Source organism: Oncorhynchus keta, unplaced genomic scaffold (assembly GCF_023373465.1).
Source record: "Oncorhynchus keta strain PuntledgeMale-10-30-2019 unplaced genomic scaffold, Oket_V2 Un_scaffold_3956_pilon_pilon, whole genome shotgun sequence".
Taxonomy (NCBI): Eukaryota; Metazoa; Chordata; class Actinopteri; order Salmoniformes; family Salmonidae; genus Oncorhynchus; species Oncorhynchus keta.
Genome location: NW_026290928.1, coordinates 2501 through 26640, shown reverse-complemented (window position 1 = coordinate 26640; position 24140 = coordinate 2501). Strand labels below are relative to the sequence as shown.

Below are 24140 nucleotides of genomic sequence, written 5' to 3'. Positions count from 1 at the left end.
TGTACCTCTCTGTTCCTCTCTGATCATCTCTGATCCTCTCTGTTTATCTCTGATCATCTCTGATCCTCTCTGTTCCTCTCTGATCCTCTCTGATCATCTCTGTACCTCTCTGATCCTCTCTGTTTATCTCTGATCATCTCTGATCCTCTCTGTTCCTCTCTGTCCTCTCTGTTCCTTCTAAAGCTGGAATCAGTGTGGTCGTGTCAGTAGAACTAAAGAAAGCTATTTTTATGGCATTCTTGTTTGTTTTGTTGAAAGAAATGTTGAACAACCACGAAGGAACGAAGTCTTCTGTCATGGTGACTGTGAAGAATCTCTCTGGGTTGGGCTTGTTATACAGGAAGAGCTGCCATCATGACTGCCAGAATGCATTTCCTCTCATGTAAAGAAGGGATCATATGTGCCATGTGTTAAGAACCTGAGATTTTAGATCCTGAGGAGGTGGATCATCCCCTCAACAGCCAATCAGTAGAGCTCCTACCCAGGTTGGGTTTCCCTGTCTGGGGCAGCTTCCTTAATCCAGGGTCCTGTTCAGGAGGGCACGCCATAGGAACAGTATCACTATGACTGTCACCACAGTATCACTATGACTGTCACCATAGGAACAGTATCACTATGACTGTCACCATAGGAACAGTATCACTATGACTGTCACCATAGGAACAGTATCACTATGACTGTCACCATAGGAACAGTATCACTGTCATAGGAACTGTCACCATAGGAACAGTATCACTGACTGTCACCATAGGAACAGTATCACTATGACTGTCACCATAGGAACAGTATCACTATGACTGTCACCATAGGAACACCATAGTATCACTATGACTGTCACCATAGGAACAGTATCACTATGACTGTCACCATAGGAACAGTATCACTATGACTGTCACCATAGGAACAGTATCACTATGACTGTCACCATAGGAACAGTATCACTATGACTGTCACCATAGGAACACTATGACTGTCACCATAGGAACAGTATCACTATGACTGTCACCATAGGAACAGTATCACTATGACTGTCACCATAGGAACAGTATCACTATGACTGTCACCATAGGAACAGTATCACTATGACTGTCACCATAGGAACAGTATCACTATGACTGTCACCATAGGAACAGTATCACTATCACCATGAACTATTGTCACCATATGAACAGGAACAGTATCACTATGACTGTCACCATAGGAACAGACTATCACTAGGAACTGTCACCATAGGAACAGTATCACTATGACTGTCACCATATGTATCACTGACTGTCACCATAGGAACAGTATCACTATGACTGTCACCATAGGAACAGTATCACTATGACTGTCACCATAGGGGGACTATCAATATGTCTGTATTGTATTATTGTTCCTGACTGTGTGATATGAAAGGGAGGGTTATATATCCTACTGCCACCACACCCTCTGAAATAACAGCTAGTCAATCTGAGGGAGAGGGGGTCAAATAAAAACATCTGTCTGTCTGCCTGCCTGCCTGCCTGCCTGTCTGTCTGTATGTCTGTCTGTCTGCCTGTCTGTACGTTTATTTTAACCAGGAACAAGAGGTGGACTGTGTCTCAGGCGGAGCTGAGGTTGTGGGTTCTGATGCTGGTTTTAGTTCAGACAGAGTGAGAGACGGAGTGAGAGTGAGACAGACAGATTGAGAGACGGAGTGAGAGAGAGAGAGACAGATGAAGTGAGAGAGAGACAGACAGATTGAGAGACGGAGTGAGAGTGAGACAGACAGATTGAGAGACGGAGTGAGAGAGAGACAGACAGATTGAGAGACGGAGTGAGAGAGAGACAGACAGATTGAGAGACGGAGTGAGAGAGAGACAGACAGATTGAGAGACGGAGTGAGAGAGAGACAGACAGAGTGAGAGACGGAGTGAGAGTGAGACAGACAGAGTGAGAGACGGAGTGAGAGTTCAGACAGACAGATTGAGAGACGGAGTGAGAGTGAGACAGACAGATTGAGAGAGAGGGAGAGAGAATTGCTCTTATGACTGACAGAGTGAGAGACGGAGTGAGAGAGAGACAGACAGAGTGAGAGACGGAGTGAGAGTGAGACAGACAGAGTGAGAGACGGAGTGAGAGTGAGACAGAGAGGGATTGAGTGAAAACAATCAGGGTTCACAACTCAGTGTTACAGACAGAGTGCTCTTATGAGACTAGAGACTGACCTCCTTGTCGTCTAGATAAAGAATAACAGAGAGAAACTATTTTGTCACATTAACTCTACATTAACCTTAACACATTGTCCAGTTAGTGCTCAGGAGAAAAGTCACTTATTTTATAAACATAAAAGTGAGACTGAATGATGTTTTCTATGAGCTTCTGTTGCAGTCTGCCTTTGTCCAGTTCCGTATTCTGCTGTCATCTCTAAGTGTCTGTAAACATACAGTACCGTTTCAGACTGCGTTACACTGTAGCACCATGAAAAGAGTTTCATTACATGGCTGGTCAAAGCCGCTGGTTTTGTCTGAAGTCTTTACAAGCACAGTAGCAGTGTGTTTAAACTAGGCTTCCCTCAGTATGCCGAGGTACACTACACGATCAAAAGTATGTGGACACCTGATCGTCCAGCATCTCATTCCAAAATCATGGGCATTAATATGGAGTTGGTCCCCCCTTCGCTGCTATAACAGCCTCCACTCTTCTGGGAAGGCTTTCCTACTAGATGTTGGAACATTGCTGCTATAACAGCCTCCACTCTCCTGGGAAGGCTTTCCACTAGATGTTGGAACATTGCTGCTATAACAGCCTCCACTCTTCTGGGAAGGCTTTCCACTAGATGTTGGAACATTGCTGCTATAACAGCCTCCACTCTTCTGGGAAGGCTTTCCACTAGATGTTGGAACATTGCTGCTATAACAGCCTCCAACTCTTATGGAAAGGCTTTCTGATGGGAACATTGCTGCTATAACAGCCTCCACTCTTCTGGGAAGGCTTTCCTACTAGATGTTGGAACATTGCTGCTATAACAGCCTCCACTCTTCTGGGAAGGCTTTCCTACTAGATGTTGGAACATTGCTGCTATAACAGCCTCCACTCTCCTGGGAAGGCTTTCCTACTAGATGTTGGAACATTGCTGCGGGGACTTGCTTCCATTCGGCAACGAGCATTAGTCAAATTCTTCCGACAACGATCTCAACAAACCATTTCTGTATGGACCTCGCTTTGTGCAGGGTGGCATTGTCATGCTGAAACAGAAAAGGGCCTTCCCCAAACAGTTGCTACAAAGTTGGAAGCACAGAATCATCTAGAATGTCATTGTATGCTATATCCATTCACAGGAAACGAAGGGGCCGAGCCTGAACCATGAAAAACACCCCCAGACCATTATTCCTCCTCCACCAAACTTTACAGTTGGCAGATGGTGAAATGTGATTCATTACTCCAGAGAATGCGTTTCACACTGCTCCAGAGTCCAATGGTGGCGAGCTTTACACCACTCCAGCCGACGCTTGGCATTGCACATGGTGATCTTAAGCTTGTGTGCGGCTGCTCGGCCATGGAAACCCATTTCATGAAGCTCCCGACGAACAGTTCTTGTGCTGAAGTTGCTTCCACAGGCAGTTTGAAACTTGAAGGGGTGTCCACATACTTTTGTATACATAAGTGTATGTTTGTTTACAAACACCACACAGAGCACACAGAAGCTGTGTGATGTGACAACCCACTGTTGTGCAGCGCAAGAGAGGTGATCAGGTTACACTTGAAATGCACTACTAATGTTTGCCAGCTAAATATTTTATAAGTTTAACTATCTAAGATGTGCCAAATCAATTCTCTCCAGGGCTCCAGCTATGCATTTGGTTTGTTTGCTAAGTGGCTAGCTTGCAAGATCAAGGTTATTGGTTAAAGCAGAGACAACCAATCCCCTCCTTGGATCCAGATCCCTACTGTCTAATATTGTTTTGTGTGTTCAGTAAACTGTGTGAGTAGCCTTTTGAGATAGTTGTATAACTTTATGAGCTGAATTGTTTGTCCTTCCAATTAGCTTGGGCTTATTAGCGTTTAGCTATGGTCCGCTATGAGAATTCGCTTGTCAGCACTTAGCTAGCATCCGCTATAGAATTCTATGGAGTTCGCTAGTACTTTGTTAGCATTTAGCTAGCGTCCGTTTTTTATTTATTTTTATGTTTGGAAAGAACTAAAACCCCTTGTGTGCACTGCCGGTAATACCGTATACCTCGGTATGGTACAAGAACAGTATAAAAATCTGGATCCCGCCAAACCCGAGTTTAAACACTTCTTATGGACATCGTTTCCACTCCAGTTCTGTCTGAATGGCCCCTGACATTCGTTAGGCCTAAGACCCAAACACAGCTGCATTTTCTGGCCACAACCCGCCGAATCCAACCTCTGTATCAAGGGGTCTAAGATCCAACCCTGTATCAAGGGGGCTAAGATCCAACCCTGTATCAAGGGGGCTAAGATCCAACCCTGTATCAAGGGGGCTAAGATCCAACCCTGTATCAAGGGGGCTAAGATCCAACCCTGTATCAAGGGGGCTAAGATCCAACCCCTGTATCAAGGGGGCTAAGATCCAACCCTGTATCAAGGGGGCTAAGATCCAACCCTGTATCAAGGGGGCTAAGATCCAACCCCTGTATCAAGGGGTCTAAGATCCAACCCTGTATCAAGGGGGCTAAGATCCAACCCTGTATCAAGGGGGCTAAGATCCAACCCTGTATCAAGGGGGCTAAGATCCAACCCTGTATCAAGGGGTCTAAGATCCAACCCTGTATCAAGGGGTCTAAGATCCAACCCTGTATCAAGGGGTCTAAGATCCAACCCTGTATCAAGGGGTCTAAGATCCAACCCTGTATCAAGGGGGCTAAGATCCAACCCCTGTATCAAGGGGTCTAAGATCCAACCCCTGTATCAAGGGGTCTAAGATCCAACCCCTGTATCAAGGGGTCTAAGATCCAACCCCTGTATCAAGGGGTCTAAGATCCAACCCCTGTATCAAGGGGTCTAAGATGGGTTCATGTGGGGTTATTATAAGCTGTTAACCAATCACCCTCCACCCCCACCCACTACCATACAAGCTCCAACAAAAGCAGTAGGTCTCAGTGAGTTTCTGGAAGTGATTTTGAAGTCCCGTCCTGCAGAGCTGTTCATTCATTCCACAGTAGAGCAGAAGTCTGCTCCATGCAGGGTTAAACAGAACAGACCTTCACTCACACTGGGCAGGACACTGAGGACAGACAATGGTCCTGCCAGTCAATGTCAAGCCTCTCGTCTGACTTGGGAGTGTTTACTGGTCTAGAGGAGGCCCCAGCTGGTTGTAGGGTTCTGGTGCCATGGCCTGGGTATGGAGACATGAACCACGTGCTCAGCTAAACACATACAGGAACACACACCAACTGTACACACACGTCTGTCTGTCTGTCCTTCATCCAGGCTGTGTGTTAAGCCTAAATGGGATCCTGCAGCGTTAATAAGCATTAATAGCTCTTTAAACCAGAGGAAGTGATTTGTAAAAAGACCTTTTTATTTCTAATGAATCTCCTAGCAGATTCGTCAGTGGTAGCATGGTCTGGCGTTTTGAGCCCAGGCACAGAGGCTGTCAGGCTGGCCAAGAGCAAATGAAACCTGCCTTGTAGGGCATTAACCTTTATGCAATTTAGATTTTTGTCATTTTTAATTGAACCTTTATTTAACTAGGCGAGTCAGTTAAGAACAAATTCTTGTCTACAATGACGGCCAAACCCGGACGATGCTGGGCCAATTGTGTGCCGCCCTATGGGACTTGGAATCGAACCAGGGTGTCTGTAGTGGCGCCTCTAGCGCTGAGATGCAGAGCCTTCAAACGCTGTGGCCACTCGGGAGCTACTAGCTTGGTCCCAGACCTAAAGGCCTGTGTGCTCTAGCCAAGCTGAAGACGATAAAGGAGTTGACTAAGCTAAAGCACATTCACATCTGGACCTGACCACTGCAGCTGTAGTGTTCCCTGTCTGTGTCTCTAGTGTCTATGTTAAAAGAATGTTTGGCTGCAGAGCCTTAGTTAATGGGGTGTTGTAGTTCAGCAGGGGTCCTGTCCTGTCCTAGCTGCTCTGTCCTGTTGATGAGGCAGAGAGAGACAGGAACAATACCCTGGGAGGGAGACGATGTGTCCTGTCCTACCTGCTCTGTCCTGTTGATGAGGCAGAGAGAGACAGGAACAATACCCTGGGAGGGAGACGATGTGTCCTGTCCTAGCTGCTCTGTCCTGTTGATGAGGCAGAGAGAGACAGGAACAATACCCTGGGAGGGAGACGATGTGTCCTGTCCTAGCTACTCTGTCCTGTTGATGAGGCAGAGAGAGACAGGAACAATACCCTGGGAGGGAGACGATGTGTCCTGTCCTAGCTGCTCTGTCCTGTTGATGAGGCAGAGAGAGACAGGAACAATACCCTGGGAGGGAGACGATGTGTCCTGTTGATGAGGCAGAGAGAGACAGGAACAATACCCTGGGAGGGAGACGATGTGTCCTGTCCTAGCTACTCTGTCCTGTTGATGAGGCAGAGAGAGACAGGAACAATACCCTGGGAGGGAGACGATGTGTCCTGTTGATGAGGCAGAGAGAGACAGGAACAATACCCTGGGAGGGAGACGATGTGTCCTGTTGATGAGGCAGAGAGAGACAGGAACAATACCCTGGGAGGGAGACGATGTGTCCTGTTGATGAGGCAGAGAGAGACAGGAACAATACCCTGGGAGGGAGACGATGTGTCCTGTTGATGTCCTGTTGATGAGGCAGAGTGAGACAGGAACAATACCCTGGGAGGGAGACGATGTGTCCTGTCCTAGCTACTCTGTCCTGTTGATGAGGCAGAGAGAGACAGGAACAATACCCTGGGAGGGAGACGATGTGTCCTGTCCTAGCTGTCCTGTTGATGAGGCAGAGAGAGACAGGAACAATACCCTGGGAGGGAGACGATGTGTCCTGTTGATGAGGCAGAGAGAGACAGGAACAATACCCTGGGAGGGAGACGATGTGTCCTGTTGATGAGGCAGAGAGAGACAGGAACAATACCCTGGGAGGGAGACGATGTGTCCTGTTGATGAGGCAGAGAGAGACAGGAACAATACCCTGGGAGGGAGACGATGTGTCCTGTTGATGAGGCAGAGAGAGACAGGAACAATACCCTGGGAGGGAGACGATGTGTCCTGTTGATGAGGCAGAGAGAGACAGGAACAATACCCTGGGAGGGAGACGATGTGTCCTGTTGATGAGGCAGAGAGAGACAGGAACAATACCCTGGGAGGGAGACGATGTGTCCTGTTGATGAGGCAGAGAGAGACAGGAACAATACCCTGGGAGGGAGACGATGTGTCCTGTTGATGAGGCAGAGAGAGACAGGAACAATACCCTGGGAGGGAGACGATGTGTCCTGTTGATGAGGCAGAGAGAGACAGGAACAATACCCTGGGAGGGAGACGATGTGTCCTGTTGATGAGGCAGAGAGAGACAGGAACAATACCCTGGGAGGGAGACGATGTGTCCTGTCCTAGCTACTCTGTCCTGTTGATGAGGCAGAGAGAGACAGGAACAATACCCTGGGAGGGAGACGATGTGTCCTGTCCTAGCTGTCCTGTTGATGAGGCAGAGAGAGACAGGAACAATACCCTGGGAGGGTGTCCTGTTGAGAGGCAGATGTGGGAGGGAGACGATCCTGTTGATGAGGCAGAGAGAGACAGGAACAATACCCTGGGAGGGAGACGATGTGTCCTGTTGATGAGGCAGAGAGAGACAGGAACAATACCCTGGGAGGGAGACGATGTGTCCTGTTGATGAGGCAGAGAGAGACAGGAACAATACCCTGGGAGGGAGACGATGTGTCCTGTTGATGAGGCAGAGAGAGACAGGAACAATACCCTGGGAGGGAGACGATGTGTCCTGTCCTAGCTACTCTGTCCTGTTGATGAGGCAGAGAGAGACAGGAACAATACCCTGGGAGGGAGACGATGTGTCCTGTCCTAGCTGTCCTGTTGATGAGGCAGAGAGAGACAGGAACAATACCCTGGGAGGGAGACGATGTGTCCTGTTGATGAGGCAGAGAGAGACAGGAACAATACCCTGGGAGGGAGACGATGTGTCCTGTTGATGAGGCAGAGACGATGTGTCCTGTTGACAGGAACAATACCCTGGGAGGGAGACGATGTGTCCTGTTGATGAGGCAGAGAGAGACAGGAACAATACCCTGGGAGGGAGACGATGTGTCCTGTTGATGAGGCAGAGAGAGACAGGAACAATACCCTGGGAGGGAGACGATGTGTCCTGTTGATGAGGCAGAGAGAGACAGGAACAATACCCTGAGAGGAGACGATGTGTCCTGTTGAGAGGCAACAAACAATACCCTGGGAGGGAGACGATGTGTCCTGTTGATGAGGCAGAGAGAGACAGGAACAATACCCTGGGAGGGAGACGATGTGTCCTGTCCTAGCTACTCTGTCCTGTTGATGAGGCAGAGAGAGACAGGAACAATACCCTGGGAGGGAGACGATGTGTCCTGTTGATGAGGCAGAGAGAGACAGGAACAATACCCTGGGAGGGAGACGATGTGTCCTGTTGATGAGGCAGAGAGAGAGGGGAACAGAACAGGGAACAATACCCTGAGAGGAAGTCCCCGTGAGGGAGACAATGTGTCCGTCCGCTGCAGCTCAGTCCCTGGACCTCGGGGTTGTACAGCTGTTGGGACCTTTCAGTGTTTAAGGGGGGACCATGGGCGGTCTTTCAGTGTTTTGGGGGGGACCATGGGCGGTCTTTCAGTGTTTAGGGGGGGACCATGGGCGGTCTTTCAGTGTTTAAGGGGGGACCATGGGCGGTCTTTCAGTGTTTAGGGGGGGACTATGGGCGGTCTTTCAGTGTTTAAGGGGGGACCATGGGCGGTCTTTCAGTGTTTAGGGGGAGCATGGGCGGTCTTTCAGTGTTTAGGGGGGGACCATGGGCGGTCTTTCAGTGTTTTGGGGACCAGGGGCCTTTGTGAAGGCTAGGTACCCCTGGAGGAATTTGACAAGTGTGTTGTGGCACCTCATTGCTACTCCTCTCCCATACATGGACCACATACCCAGCAAACACAGGATTTCCCGGTGGGATCGACAACCATGGCCGTAATGCCCCCTTGTGTGGCCGTAATGCCCCCTTGTGTGGCCGTAATGCCCCCTTGTGTGGCCGTAATGCCCCCTTGTGTGGCCGTGATGCCCCCTTGTGTGGCCGTAATGCCCCCTTGTGTGGCATTACCCCTTGTGTGGCCGTAATGCCCCCTTGTGTGGCCGTAATGCCCCCTTGTGTGGCCGTAATGCCCCCTTGTGTGGCCGTAATGCCCCCTTGTGTGGCCGTAATGCCCCCTTGTGTGGCATTACCCCCTTGTGTGGCCGTGATGCTCCCTTGTGTGGCCGTAATGCCCCCTTGGTGCCCGAGCAGATAGCCTTGGTGCCCGAGCAGATAGCCTTGGTGCCCGAGCAGATAGCCTTGGTGCCCTAGCAGATAGCCTTGGTGCCCTAGCAGATAGCCTTGGTGCCCTAGCAGATAGCCTTGGTACCCTAGCAGATAGCCTTGGTACCCTAGCAGATAGCCTTGGTGCCCTAGCAGATAGCCTTGGTGCCCTAGCAGATAGCCTTGGTACCCTAGCAGATAGCCTTGGTGCCCTAGCAGATAGCCTTGGTACCCTAGCAGATAGCCTTGGTGCCCTAGCAGATAGCCTTGGTACCCTAGCAGATAGCCTTGGTGCCCTAGCAGATAGCCTTGGTGCTCTAGCAGATAGCCTTGGTGCCCTAGCAGATAGCCTTGGTACCCTAGCAGATAGCCTTGGTGCCCTAGCAAATAGCCTTGGTACCCTAGCAGATAGCCTTGGTACCCTAGCAGATAGCCTTGGTGCCCTGGCACCTCTTGAAGGCCATTTGGCCTTGCCCCTAAAATCCTGAATTGCCAGGCCCCTCCCTCATTGGGCCTTTAGGTTTATTACTGCTGGTGATGGTTCTAGAACTCACCGTTGTGTTTTGTATCAAAAAGTGGGTTGGGCCTCTTTGTATGTAAGGAGAGAGCAGCGTTCTCTAGTGTTTATTTACAAAGCACTCATGCAGAAACCTCCTATTTATCTATCATCGTTAATTACCAAACCCAGTCACAGGCTTGGATAACACTGGAGGCCCCTACGGTCTCCACAGAGTTGGGTAAAGCTACTTTTAGTTGGGTTTTTGTGCCATTTATGTGGAACAGAGCTCTCTGAAATTAAATGAGTAATGATCTGAGACCTCTAAGTTGATACATGTGTCTGTGTTTCTTAATATGTTGTGTGGTTTGTGTATATTGTATGTTGTGTATATGTTTGATGTATTTATGCAGGGCTCATCTGGAAAAGACACCATAGACTCAGTATGACTTTCCTGTCAAAATAAGGGGTTAATCATTATGTGAAGTTTCCTATGCAGATTGGTTCAGCTCTAACCAGGATGTGTTGTTTGTGTGTTACAGGAGGAACCAGGGACATTGGTTCAGCTCTAACCAGGATGTATTGTTTGTGTGTTACAGGAGGCACCAGGGACATTGGTTCAGCTCTAACCAGGATGTATTGTTTGTGTGTTACAGGAGGCACCAGGGACATTGGCTCAGCTCTAACCAGGATGTGTTGTTTGTGTGTTACAGGAGGCACCAGGGACATTGGCTCAGCTCTAACCAGGATGTGTTGTTTGTGTGTTACAGGAGGCACCAGGGACATTGGTTCAGCTCTAACCAGGATGTGTTGTTTGTGTGTTACAGGAGGCACCAGGGACATTGGTTCAGCTCTAACCAGGATGTATTGTTTGTGTGTTACAGGAGGCACCAGGGACATTGGCTCAGCTCTAACCAGGATGTATTGTTTGTGTGTTACAGGAGGCACCAGGGACATTGGTTCAGCTCTAACCAGGATGTATTGTTTGTGTGTTACAGGAGGCACCAGGGACATTGGTTCAGCTCTAACCAGGATGTGTTGTTTGTGTGTTACAGGAGGCACCAGGGACATTGGCTCAGCTCTAACCAGGATGTATTGTTTGTGTGTTACAGGAGGCACCAGGGACATTGGTTCAGCTCTAACCAGGATGTATTGTTTGTGTGTTACAGGAGGCACCAGGGACATTGGTTCAGCTCTAACCAGGATGTATTGTTTGTGTGTTACAGGAGGCACCAGGGACATTGGCTCAGCTCTAACCAGGATGTATTGTTTGTGTGTTACAGGAGGCACCAGGGACATTGGCTCAGCTCTAACCAGGATGTGTTGTTTGTGTGTTACAGGAGGCACCAGGGACATTGGTTCAGCTCTAACCAGGATGTATTGTTTGTGTGTTACAGGAGGCACCAGGGACATTGGTTCAGCTCTAACCAGGATGTGTTGTTTGTGTGTTACAGGAGGCACCAGGGACATTGGCTCAGCTCTAACCAGGATGTATTGTTTGTGTGTTACAGGAGGCACCAGGGACATTGGCTCAGCTCTAACCAGGATGTGTTGTTTGTGTGTTATACAGGAGGAACCAGGGACATTGGCTCAGCTCTAACCAGGATGTGTTGTTTGTGTGTTACAGGAGGCACCAGGGACATTGGCTCAGCTCTAACCAGGATGTGTTGTTTGTGTGTTACAGGAGGCACCAGGGACATTGGCTCAGCTCTAACCAGGATGTGTTGTTTGTGTGTTACAGGAGGTTTGTGTGTTAGGGACATTGGTTCAGCTCTAACCAGGATGTGTTGTTTGTGTGTTACAGGAGGCACCAGGGACATTGGCTCAGCTCTAACCAGGATGTGTTGTTTGTGTGTTACAGGAGGCACCAGGGACATTGGCTCAGCTCTAACCAGGATGTGTTGTTTGTGTGTTACAGGAGGCACCAGGGACATTGGGTCAGCTCTAACCAGGATGTGTTGTTTGTGTGTTACAGGAGGAACCAGGGACATTGGTTCAGCTCTAACCAGGATGTGTTGTTTGTGTGTTACAGGAGGCACCAGGGACATTGGCTCAGCTCTAACCAGGATGTGTTGTTTGTGTGTTACAGGAGGCACCAGGGACATTGGCTCAGCTCTAACCAGGATGTGTTGTTTGTGTGTTACAGGAGGCACCAGGGACATTGGCTCAGCTCTAACCAGGATGTGTTGTTTGTGTGTTACAGGAGGAACCAGGGACATTGGCTCAGCTCTAACCAGGATGTGTTGTTTGTGTGTTACAGGAGGCACCAGGGACATTGGCTCAGCTCTAACCAGGATGTGTTGTTTGTGTGTTACAGGAGGCACCAGGGACATTGGTTCAGCTCTAACCAGGATGTATTGTTTGTGTGTTACAGGAGGCACCAGGGACATTGGCTCAGCTCTAACCAGGATGTATTGTTTGTGTGTTACAGGAGGCACCAGGGACATTGGCTCAGCTCTAACCAGGATGTGTTGTTTGTGTGTTACAGGAGGCACCAGGGACATTGGTTCAGCTCTAACCAGGATGTGTTGTTTGTGTGTTACAGGAGGCACCAGGGACATTGGCTCAGCTCTAACCAGGATGTGTTGTTTGTGTGTTACAGGAGGCACCAGGGACATTGGCTCAGCTCTAACCAGGATGTATTGTTTGTGTGTTACAGGAGGCACCAGGGACATTGGCTCAGCTCTAACCAGGATGTATTGTTTGTGTGTTACAGGAGGCACCAGGGACATTGGTTCAGCTCTAACCAGGATGTATTGTTTGTGTGTTACAGGAGGCACCAGGGACATTGGCTCAGCTCTAACCAGGATGTGTTGTTTGTGTGTTACAGGAGGCACCAGGGACATTGGCTCAGCTCTAACCAGGATGTATTGTTTGTGTGTTACAGGAGGCACCAGGGACATTGGTTCAGCTCTAACCAGGATGTGTTGTTTGTGTGTTACAGGAGGCACCAGGGACATTGGCTCAGCTCTAACCAGGATGTGTTGTTTGTGTGTTACAGGAGGCACCAGGGACATTGGCTCAGCTCTAACCAGGATGTGTTGTTTGTGTGTTACAGGAGGCACCAGGGACATTGGCTCAGCTCTAACCAGGATGTGTTGTTTGTGTGTTACAGGAGGCACCAGGGACATTGGCTCAGCTCTAACCAGGATGTGTTGTTTGTGTGTTACAGGAGGCACCAGGGACATTGGCTCAGCTCTAACCAGGATGTGTTGTTTGTGTGTTACAGGAGGCACCAGGGACATTGGCTCAGCTCTAACCAGGATGTGTTGTTTGTGTGTTACAGGAGGCACCAGGGACATTGGCTCAGCTCTAACCAGGATGTGTATGAGACACAGAAGCATCGAGGCCAAACTCAGAGACTTTTCAATGTAAGGATGTTCTCATTTACAACGACACTACTACACCATCATTTACCATTGATTTGTAATACATGTCACTTTGAACGAAATTAAGAAGTGTGTGTGTGTGTGTGTGTGTGTGTGTGTGTGTGTGTGTGTGTGTGTGTGTGTGTGTGTGTGTGTGTGTGTGTGTGTGTGTGTGTGTGTGTGTGTGTGTGTGTAACAGTGTCGTTAAAGTGAGACATTACTGATGAATCTGTAGAATGTCACCCAGCTCAGCCGATTCTCATCTTTCCCAGCATTCCACTGTCTCGGGCATGTCTGGTCCACGACACACACAACACACAGGGGGATCTCTAATTTCTTCAAGGCATTTTGGAGAAATTCTTCTTGCGTCTCCATGGCTGTGACAGTGTGCTGTAGTAAACCTAGGTGCCTGTGGTCTAGCCTAGCTACACACACACACACACACACACACACACACACACACACACACACACACACACACACACACACACACACACAAATGAAAAAAACACACACTGTCTGGCTGTCTCTCTGACAACATGTGTCCAGACCAGAGAGTCCAGGGTGTTATATTAGTCTCAGCTGTCTGGCTCACATCACCACTATGCCCCGCCCCCTCATCACCACTGTGCCCCGCCCCCTCATCACCACTATGCCCCGCCCCCTCATCACCACTATGCCCCACCCCCTCATCACCACTATGCCCCGCCCCCTCATCACCACTATGCCCCACCCCTCATCACCACTATGCCCGCCCCTAAGCACAACTATGCCCCACCCCTCATCACCAGTATGCCCTCCCCCTCATCACCACTGTGCCCCGCCCCTCACCACCACTATGCCCCGCCCCCCATCACCACTATGCCCCCCCCATCACCACTATGCCCCGCCCCCTCATCACCAGTATGCCCCGCCCCCTCATCACCAGTATGCCCCGCCCCCTCATCACCACTATGCACCTCCCCCTCATCACCACTATGCACCGCCCCCTCACCACCACTATGTCCCTCTCTACTGAAAGACTCACCTTTTGGGGGGCAAGGAGAGATCCTAATAAATAATACTGGATTTCTAATGTTTCTCACCTTTGTGATTGCTGTGACCTGCAGGGCTTTCATGGACTGCATGATCAACCCTCTACAGGATCAGATGGAAGAGTGGAAGAGAGGAACCAACACTCTGGATAAGGACCATGCTAAAGGTATCATCATAACATATAGATATATAATAATATAGAGAGGAACCAACACTCTGGATAAGGACCATGCTAAAGGTATCATCATAACATATAGATATATAATAATATAGAGAGGAACCAACACTCTGGATAAGGACCATGCTAAAGGTATCATCATAACATATAGATATATAATAATATAGAGAGGAACCAACACTCTGGATAAGGACCATGCTAAAGGTATCATCATAACATCAAGCCAGTGTCATATAGCGCTACATGACCAAAAGTATGTGGACACCTGCTCGTCAAACATCCATTTTCCAAAATGTTGACCCCATTTCCCCCCCACAGAGTACAAGAAAGTTCGGAGTGAGATCAAGAAGAAGTCGTTAGACACTCTGAAGCTACAGAAGAAGGCAAAGAAAGGTACTCTATCATCTATATCTATCTATCTATCTATCTATCTATCTATCTATCTATCTCTCTATCCCTTCTCTACTGGCTGTGCCATGGAAATATAATTATTACAACATATGTCCCGATACATATAATGTCTGTGGGCTTGGCCATATGAAGTATAGTATGAACTCTGTACCTCTATGAGCTGTCGTTTCCCCTTGAGGTCAAACCTACACAGTCCATGTAGTCTAAAGGAAATAGAGTTGAATGTCAATGAGGCTACATTTACTATACATAGTAGATCTCTTTGTTCCTTTATCATCTCTGAACGTCAATGAGGCTACTCAGGGACTCTACAGTATAAAACACAGTACGTATTTATATAACATTTACTATACATAGTAGATCTCTTTGTTCCTTTATCATCTCTGAACCACAATCTCTAACGTACATTTGGTACGCTTAGGCAAATGGACATGCAAATTGAGTTGAACATCCTTCCCTACCGAATGTCTTTACTCTATGCTATGGTTTCGGTTAAGTTATGTAAGACTTTTCCTGTTATAATCTCCACCCGGCACAGCCAGAAGAGGACTGGCCACCCACATAGCCTGGTTCCTCTCTAGGTTTATAATCTCTACCCGGTACAGCCAGAAGAGGACTGGCCACCCCACATCGCCTGGTTCCTCTCTAGGTTTATAATCTCTACCCGGTACAGCCAGAAGAGGACTGGCCACCCCACATAGCCTGGTTCCTCTCTAGGTTTATAATCTCCACCCCTCATAGCCTGGTTCCTCTCTAGGTTTATATCCTTCTGTAGCTCAGTTGGTAGAGCATGGCGCTTGTAACGCCAGGGTAGTGGGTTCAATTCCCGGGACCACTCATACGTAGAATGTATGCACACATGACTGTAAGTCGCTTTGGATAAAAGCGTCCGCTAAATGGCATATATTATTATTATTATAATCTCTACCCGGTACAGCCAGAAGAGGACTGGCCACCCCACATAGCCTGGTTCCTCTCTAGGTTTATAATCTCCACCCCTCATAGCCTGGTTCCTCTCTAGGTTTATAATCTCTACCCGGTACAGCCAGAAGAGGACTGGCCACCCCACATAGCCTGGTTCCTCTCTAGGTTTATAATCTCTACCCGGTACAGCCAGAAGAGGACTGGCCACCCCACATAGCCTGGTTCCTCTCTAGGTTTATAATCTCTACCCGGTACAGCCAGAAGAGGACTGGCCACCCCACATAGCCTGGTTCCTCTCTAGGTTTATAATCTCTACCCGGTACAGCCAGAAGAGGACTGGCCACCCCACATCGACTGGTTCCTCTCTAGGTTTCTTCCTAGGTTTTGGCCTTTCTAGGGAGTTTTTCCCAGCCACCGTGCTTCTACACCTGTATTGCTTGCTGTTTGGGGGTTTTAGGCTGGGTTTCTGTACAGCACTTTGAGATATCAGCTGATGTACGAAGGGCTTTATAAATACATTTGATTTGTTCCTGATCCCTGTCAGACTCCGCGGATGGTCAGATATCATCTTGTACACAGGAATCTGTCTAAATGATGTCTGGAAACACGGAGGAGGAAAAACAACAGAGTCAGCTCATGTTGACCGTCGTTATACTGAAACCAGGACACGGGCTGTGTCCCAAATGGCACCCTGTTCCCTATACAGTGCACTACTTTAGACCAGGGTCTATAGGGCTAGGCCCCAAAAGAAGTGCACTACATAGGAACTAGGGTGCCATTTGGAACAGATTCTCTGCTCAACTTCTGAGTATCAGTTTGTGTCTTCTCCTCGTAGGACAGCACATCCCAATTGAATAAGCATAGGCAGTCAGTCAGTCTTTGTGCAGGCCTACGCACCATGAAAGGAAATGGAGACGCTATTGAAGAGGTTCAATTTGTGTCTAGACAGATAGACAGATGAGAGAGAGTGTCTACGGGGGAAGCTCCTATTCAAGCTGTCAGTTATCTTGAGTGACTAAAGTCCAGTTGAAATGTCAAAATGGCCGTCTTGAAAGCACCAAAACATCTATGCATTTCAAAGCGAACTTCAACTTTTTTAAAAACTTCTTTAGCTCAAATACTGTGCTGTTGTATTTCCATGGTGCAGTATTTAGCAGTATGCACCTGGTCTTCTTGTTCCAGTGTTATTAGATGTCCTATCTAGAGGAGCAGTATTTAGCAGTATGCACCTGGTCTTCTTGTTCCAGTGTTATGAGATGTCCTATCTAGAGGTGCAGTATTTAGCAGTATGCACCTGGTCTTCTTGTTCCAGTGTTATTAGATGTCCTATCTAGAGGAGCAGTATTTAGCAGGATGCACCTGGTCTTCTTGTTCCAGTGTTATGAGATGTCCTACCTAGAGGAGCAGTATTTAGCAGTATGCACCTGGTCTTCTTGTTCCAGTGTTATGAGATATCCTATCTAGAGGAGCAGTATTTAGCAGTATGCACCTGGTCTTCTTGTTCCAGTGTTATGAGATGTCCTATCTAGAGGAGCAGTATTTAGCAGTATGCACCTGGTCTTCTTGTTCCAGTGTTATGAGATGTCCTACCTAGAGGAGCAGTATTTAGCAGTATGCACCTGGTCTTCTTGTTCCAGTGTTATGAGATGTCCTATCTAGAGGAGCAGTATTTAGCAGTATGCACCTGGTCTTCTTGTTCCAGTGTTATGAGATGTCCTACCTAGAGGAGCAGTATTTAGCAATGTGCACCAAGTGGCGCAGTGGTCTAAGACACTGCATCTCAGTGCTAGAGGCGTCACTACAGACAACCTGGTTCGAATCCAGACTGTATCACAACTGGCCGTGATTGTGAGTCTCATAGGGCGGAGCATAATTGGCCCAGCGTCGTCCGAGTTTGGCAGGTGTAGGCCGTCATAACGTATTGATCAAAACCACCTGAAACACTGAACTAGCTAGTCTAAATGTCTTGATTAAAGCCACCTGAAACAATGATATAGCTAGCCTAAATGATCAAAACCTGCAGAAACACTAAACTAGCTAGCCTAAATGTCTTGATCAAAACACCTGAAACACTGAACTAGCTAACCTAAATGACCAAAACTACCTGAAATACTGAACTAGCTAGTCTAAATGACCAAAACTACCTGAAATACTGAACTAGCTCGTCTAAATGTCAAAAATCGAAACCACCTGAAACACTGAACGAGCTAACTAACTGACCAAAACCACCAGAAACACTGAACTAGCTAACTAACTGACCAAAACCACCTGAAACACTGAACTAGCTAACTAACTGACCAAAACCACCTGAAACACTGAACTAGCTAACTAACTGACCGAAACACTGAACTAGCTAACTAACTGACCAAAACCACTGAACTAGCTAGTCAAAAATCAAAACCACCTGAAACACTGAACTAGTTACCTTAAATGCCTTAATTAAAACCACCTGAAACATCCTTAATGTTTTGATCGAAACCACACTGAACTAGTTAGCCAAAATGACCAAAACTACCTGAAGCACTAAACTAGCTATCCTTAATGTTTTGATAAAAACCACACTGAACTAGTTAGCCAAAATGACCAAAACTACCTGAAATACTGAACTAGCTAACTAACTGACCAAAACTACCTGAAATACTGAACTAGCAGTCCTTAATGTTTTGATCAAAACCACACTGAACTAGTTAGCCAAAATGACCAAAACTACCTGAAACACTGAACTAGCTAACTAACTGACCAAAACTACCTGAAACACTGAACTAGCTAACTAACTGACCAAAACTACCTGAAACACTGAACTAGCTAACTAACTGACCAAAACTACCTGAAACACTGAACTAGCTAACTAACTGACCGAAACACTGAACTAGCTAACTAACTGACCAAAACCACTGAACTAGCTAACTAACTGACCAAAACTACCTGAAACACTGAACTAGCTAACTGACCAAAACTACCTGAAACACTGAACTAGCTAACTAACTGACCAAAACCACTGAACTAGCTAACTAACTGACCAAAACTACCTGAAACACTGAACTAGCTAACTGACCAAAACTACCTGAAACACTGAACTAGCTACCTAAATGACCAAAACTACCTGAAACACTGAACTAGCTAACTAAATGACCAAAAACTACCTGAAACACTGAACTAGCTAACTAACTGACCAAAACTACCTGAAACACTGAACTAGTTATCCAAAATGACCAAAACTACCTGAAACACTAAACTAACTAATTGACCAAAACTACCTGAAACACTGAACTAGCTAACTAAATGACCAAAACTACCTGAAACACTGAACTAGCAGTCCTTAATGTTTAGTTTTTCTACAAGATTGAACCAATACACACTTTTCTAGTCTCTCCTATGTGAGGCCCTGTGCTTTACTAGGAGCTATAAGGAATGGGTCAATCCTGACTTCAAGGGGGGAGTTTTCACCTTTGGCCACGTGAACAGGGGAGCGTTTAACGCCATATATCTGTCTAGACTGAATTCTTCAAACATGTTTTTCCAGCTTGGCCTCTTCGTTATGAAGGCTGTTATTAGTGCAACACGTTCACCCTCACAAACAGTCCTCTAATTCTGTAAGTCGCTTAGTTTATCCTAAGAGTCTGGCGAAGCTAAAGGGCCATTTTTAGACTCACAGTCACAGTCACGGAGACAGTCACAGAGACAGTGACACTTATTAGCAACATGATTTGTGCAGTCTCCTTCAGGCCTCTTGACTGACTGAAATGTTTTCCTCTTTACGGCCGTGTCGTCGACCTTATTGCTGCCCCCCCGCCCGGTCACTGGGCACCTGTTGTTGTTGCCCTGCAGCTGATGCCCTGGGTAAGTCTGTAACAGACTGGTGGTCTGTCTGTTAGTCTGTCTGTCAGCCCTCCAGCCTGCTCTGTGGCCTCTCTGTGGGGTCCGGGGTTTCAGTCAGTCTGTCAGCCCTCCAGCCTGCTCTGTGGCCTCTCTGTGGGGTCCGGGGTTTCAGTCAGTCTGTCAGCCCTCCGGCCTGCTCTGTGGCCTCTCTGTGGGGTCCGGGGTTTCAGTCAGTCTGTCAGTCCTCCGGCCTGCTCTGTGGCCTCTCTGTGGGGTCCGGGGTTTCAGTCAGTCTGTCAGTCCTCCGGCCTGCTCTGTGGCCTCTCTATGGGGTCCGGGGTTTCAGTCTGTCTGTCAGCCCTCCAGCCTGCTCTGTGGCCTCTCTGTGGGGTCCGGGGTTTCAGTCAGTCTGTCAGCCCTCCAGCCTGCTCTGTGGCCTCTCTGTGGGGTCCGGGGTTTCAGTCAGTCTGTCAGCCCTCCAGCCTGCTCTGTGGCCTCTCTATGGGGTCCGGGGTTTCAGTCTGTCTGTCAGCCCTCCGGCCTGTTCTGTGGCCTCTCTGTGGGGTCCGGGGTTTCAGTCAGTCTGTCAGCCCTCCAGCCTGCTCTGTGGCCTCTCTGTGGGGTCCGGGGTTTCAGTCAGTCTGTCAGCCCTTGTGCTGCTATGCTGTTTAGTGTTCCGTTCTGTTCTGTTCTGCTCCTTCCACGCTGCTGTGATGGCACACTGTGGAATTTCACCCAGTAGGTATGGGAGTTTTTCAAAATTGGATATGTTTTCGAATTCTTTGTGGATCTGTGTGATCTGGGGGAAATATGTCTCTCTAATATGGTCATACATTGGGCAGGAGGTTAGGAAGTGCAGCTCAGTTTCCACCTCATTTTGTGGGCAGTGAGCACATAGCCTGTCTTCTCTTGAGAGCCATGTCTGCCTACGGCGGCCTTTCTCAATAGCAAGGCTATGCTCACTGAGTCTGTACATAGTCAAAGCTTTCCTTAATTTTGGGTCAGTCACAGTGGTCAGGTATTCTGCCGCTGTGTACTCTCTGTGTAGGGCCAAATAGCATTCTAGTTTGCTCTGTTTTTTGTTAATTCTTTCCAATGTGTTAAGTAATTATCTTTTTGTTTTCTCATGATTTGGTTGGGTCTAATTGTGCTGTTGTCCTGGGGCTCTGTAGGGTGTGTTTGTGTTTGTGAACAGAGCCCCAGGACCAGTTTGCTTAGGGGACTCTTCTCCAGGTTCATCTCTCTGTTTGTGATGGCTTTGTTATGGAAGGTTTGTGAATCGCTTCCTTTTAGGTGGTTGTAGAATTTAATGGCTCTTTTCTGGATTTTGATAATTAGTGGGTATCGGCCTAATTCTGCTCTGCATGCATTATTTGGTGTTTTACGTTGTACACGGAGGATATTTTTGCAGAATTCTGCGTGCAGAGTCTCAATTTGGTGTTTGTCCCATTTTGTGAAGTCTTGGTTGGTGAGCGGACCCCAGACCTCACAACCATAAAGGGCAATGGGCTCTATGACTGATTCAAGTATTTTTAGCCAAATCCTAATTGGTATGTTGAAATTTATGTTTCTTTTGATGGCATAGAATGCCCTTCTTGCCTTGTCTCTCAGATCGTTCACACCTTTGTGGAAGTTACCTGTGGCGCTGATGTTTAGGCCAAGGTATGTATAGTTTTTGTGTGCTCTAGGGCAACAGTGTCGAGATGGAATTTGTATTTGTGGTCCTGGTGACTCGACCTTTTTGGAACACCATTATTTTGGTCTTACTGAGATTTACTGTCAGGGCCCAGGTCTGACAGAATCTGTGCATAAGATCTAGGTGCTGCTGTAGGCCCTCCTTGGTTGGTGACAGAAGCACCAGATCATCAGCAAACAGCAGACATTTGACTTCGGATTCTAGCAGGGGAGGCCGGGTGCTGCAGACTTTTCTAGTGCCCGCGCCAGTTCGTTGATATATATGTTGAAGAGGGTGGGGCTTAAGCTGCATCCCTGTCTAACCCCACGACCCTGTGTGAAGAAATGTGTGTGTTTTTGCCAATTTTAACCGCACACTTGTTGTTTGTGTACATGGATTTTATAATGTCATATGTTTTACCCCCAACACCACTTTCCATCAGTTTGTATAGCAGACCCTCATGCCAAATTGAGTCGAAGGCTTTTTGAAATCAACAAAGCATGAGAAGACTTTGCCTTTGTTTTGGTTTGTTTGGTTGTCAATTAAGGTGTGCAGGGTGAATACATGGTCTGTTGTACGGTAATTTGGTAAAAAGCCAATTTGACATTTGCTCAGTACATTGTTTTCATTGAGGAAATGTACGAGTCTGCTGTTAATAATAATGCAGAGGATTTTCCCAAGGTTACTGTTGACACATATTCCACGGTAGTTATTGGGGTCAAATTTGTCTCCACTTTTGTGGATTGGGGTGATCAGTCCTTGGTTCCAAATATTGGGGAAGATGCCAGAGCTAAGTATGATGTTAAAGAGTTTTAGTATAGCCAGTTGGAATTTGTTGTCTGTATATTTGATCATTTCATTGAGGATACCATCGACACCACAGGCCTTTTTGGGTTGGAGGGTTTTTATTTTGTCCTGTAACTCATTCAATGTAATTGGAGAATCCAGTGGGTTCTGGTAGTCTTTAATAGTTGATTCTAAGATCTGTAGTTGATCATGTATATGTTTTTGCTCTTTGTTCTTTGTTATAGAACCAAAAGATTGGAGAAGTGGTTTACCCAGACATCTCCATTTTGGATAGATAATTCTTCGTGTTGTTGTTTGTTTAGTGTTTTCCAATTTTCCCAGAAGTGGTTAGAGTCTATGGATTCTTCAATTGCATTGAGCTGATTTCTGACATGCTGTTCCTTCTTTTTCCGTAGTGTGTTTCTGTATTGTTTTAGTGATTCACCATAGTGAAGGCGTAGACTCAGGTTTTCCGGGTCTCTATGTTTTTGGTTGGACAGGTTTCTCAATTTCTTTCTTAGATTTTTGCATTCCTCATCAAACCATTTGTCATTATTGTTAATTTTCTTCGGTTTTCTATTTGAGATTTTTAGATTTGATAGGGAAGCTGAGAGGTCAAATATACTGTTAAGATTTTCTACTGCCAAGTTTACACCTTCACTATTACAGTGGAACGTTTTACCCAGGAAATTGTCTAAAAGGGATTGAATTTGTTGTTGCCTAATTGTTTTTGGTAGGTTTCCAAACTGCATTCCTTCCACCTATAGCATTTCTTAATGTTACTCAGTTCCTTTGGCTTTGATGCCTCGTGGTTGAGTATTGCTCTGTTTAAGTAGACTGTGATTTTGCTGTGGTCTGATAGGGGTGTTAGTGGACTGACTGTGAACGCTCTGAGAGATTCTGGGTTGAGGTCAGTGATAAAGTAGTCTACAGTACTACTGCCAAGAGATGAGCTATAGGTGTATCTACCATAGGAGTCCCCTCGAAGCCTACCGTTGACTATGTACATACCCAGCGTGCGACAGAGCTGCAGGAGTTGTGACCCGTTTTTGTTGGTTATGTTGTCATAGTTGTGCCTAGGGGGCATATGTGGGAGGATGCTGTCACCTCCAGGCAGATGTTTGTCCCCCTGTGTGCTGAGGGTGTCAGGTTCTTGTCCGGTTCTGGCATTTAGGTCGCCACAGACTAGTACATGTCCCTGGGCCTGGAAATGATTGATTTCGCCCTCCAGGATGGAGAAGCTGTCTTCATTAAAATATGGGGATTCTAGTGGGGGATATAGGTAGCACACAGGAGGACATTTTTCTCTGTTAGGATAATTTCCTTTTGAATTTCTAGCCAAATGTAGAATGTTCCTGTTTTGATTAATTTAATGGAGTGAGTTAGGTCTGCTCTATACCAAATTAGCATACCCCCTGAGTCCCTTCCCTGTTTCACACCTGGTAGTTTGGTGGATGGGACTACCAGCTCTCTGTAACCTAGAGGGCAACCAGTGGGTCCGTCTCCTCTATACCAGGTTTCTTGCAGGATGACAATGTCTGTGTTACCGATTTCTTTGGTGAAGTCCGGGTTTCTGCTCTTTAGGCCAAAGGCAGATGACCTCAGGCCTTGGATATTCCAGGATGATATAGTGAAGGCTTTTGTTCCATAGAATGTCCAATGTTGTTGGTCGTGTGGTTTGGCCTCAGGCCAGTAAGTGTGAGCAGAGCCTGCTGAGCATCTGGTACATGCTATTGGCTTGGGCGAGTGTGAGAGTGGGGGTTGGGACTGTTTGCCCGCTCACTACCTGGGCGTATGTGTGGCTTCCATGTTGAGGCCCTCTTTGCGGGGGTGGGGTGCATGGGGTGGGCAGGAGTGGCATAGGTCTGATCTGAGGGGGCCTAAATGGGGTGTGGGCATGGTTGACGTGGGGGGTGTTGATTGGTTGGGGTGGGGGTGTGGATGTGTCTGGGTGTACTGTGGTCTGGATGTAATTCCTCTTGGCGTGGGTCCTCTATGTGTAGGTCCAGGGG

General features: G+C 47.3%; 1 long non-coding RNA gene across 2 annotated transcripts; it reads left to right on the top strand.

The window, feature by feature from the left end:
• Nucleotides 1–12867: 12867 nt before the first annotated feature.
• LOC127928783 (uncharacterized) lies at nucleotides 12868–17551 on the top strand. Of its 2 annotated transcripts, none has more exons than XR_008132214.1 (4): nucleotides 12868–13303; nucleotides 14410–14501; nucleotides 14832–17119; nucleotides 17445–17551. It is a non-coding gene; the product is annotated as an uncharacterized LOC127928783 (long non-coding RNA). The 2 variants fall into 2 exon arrangements; XR_008132213.1 differs by having other exon boundaries at nucleotides 17315–17528.
• Nucleotides 17552–24140: the final 6589 nt, after the last annotated feature.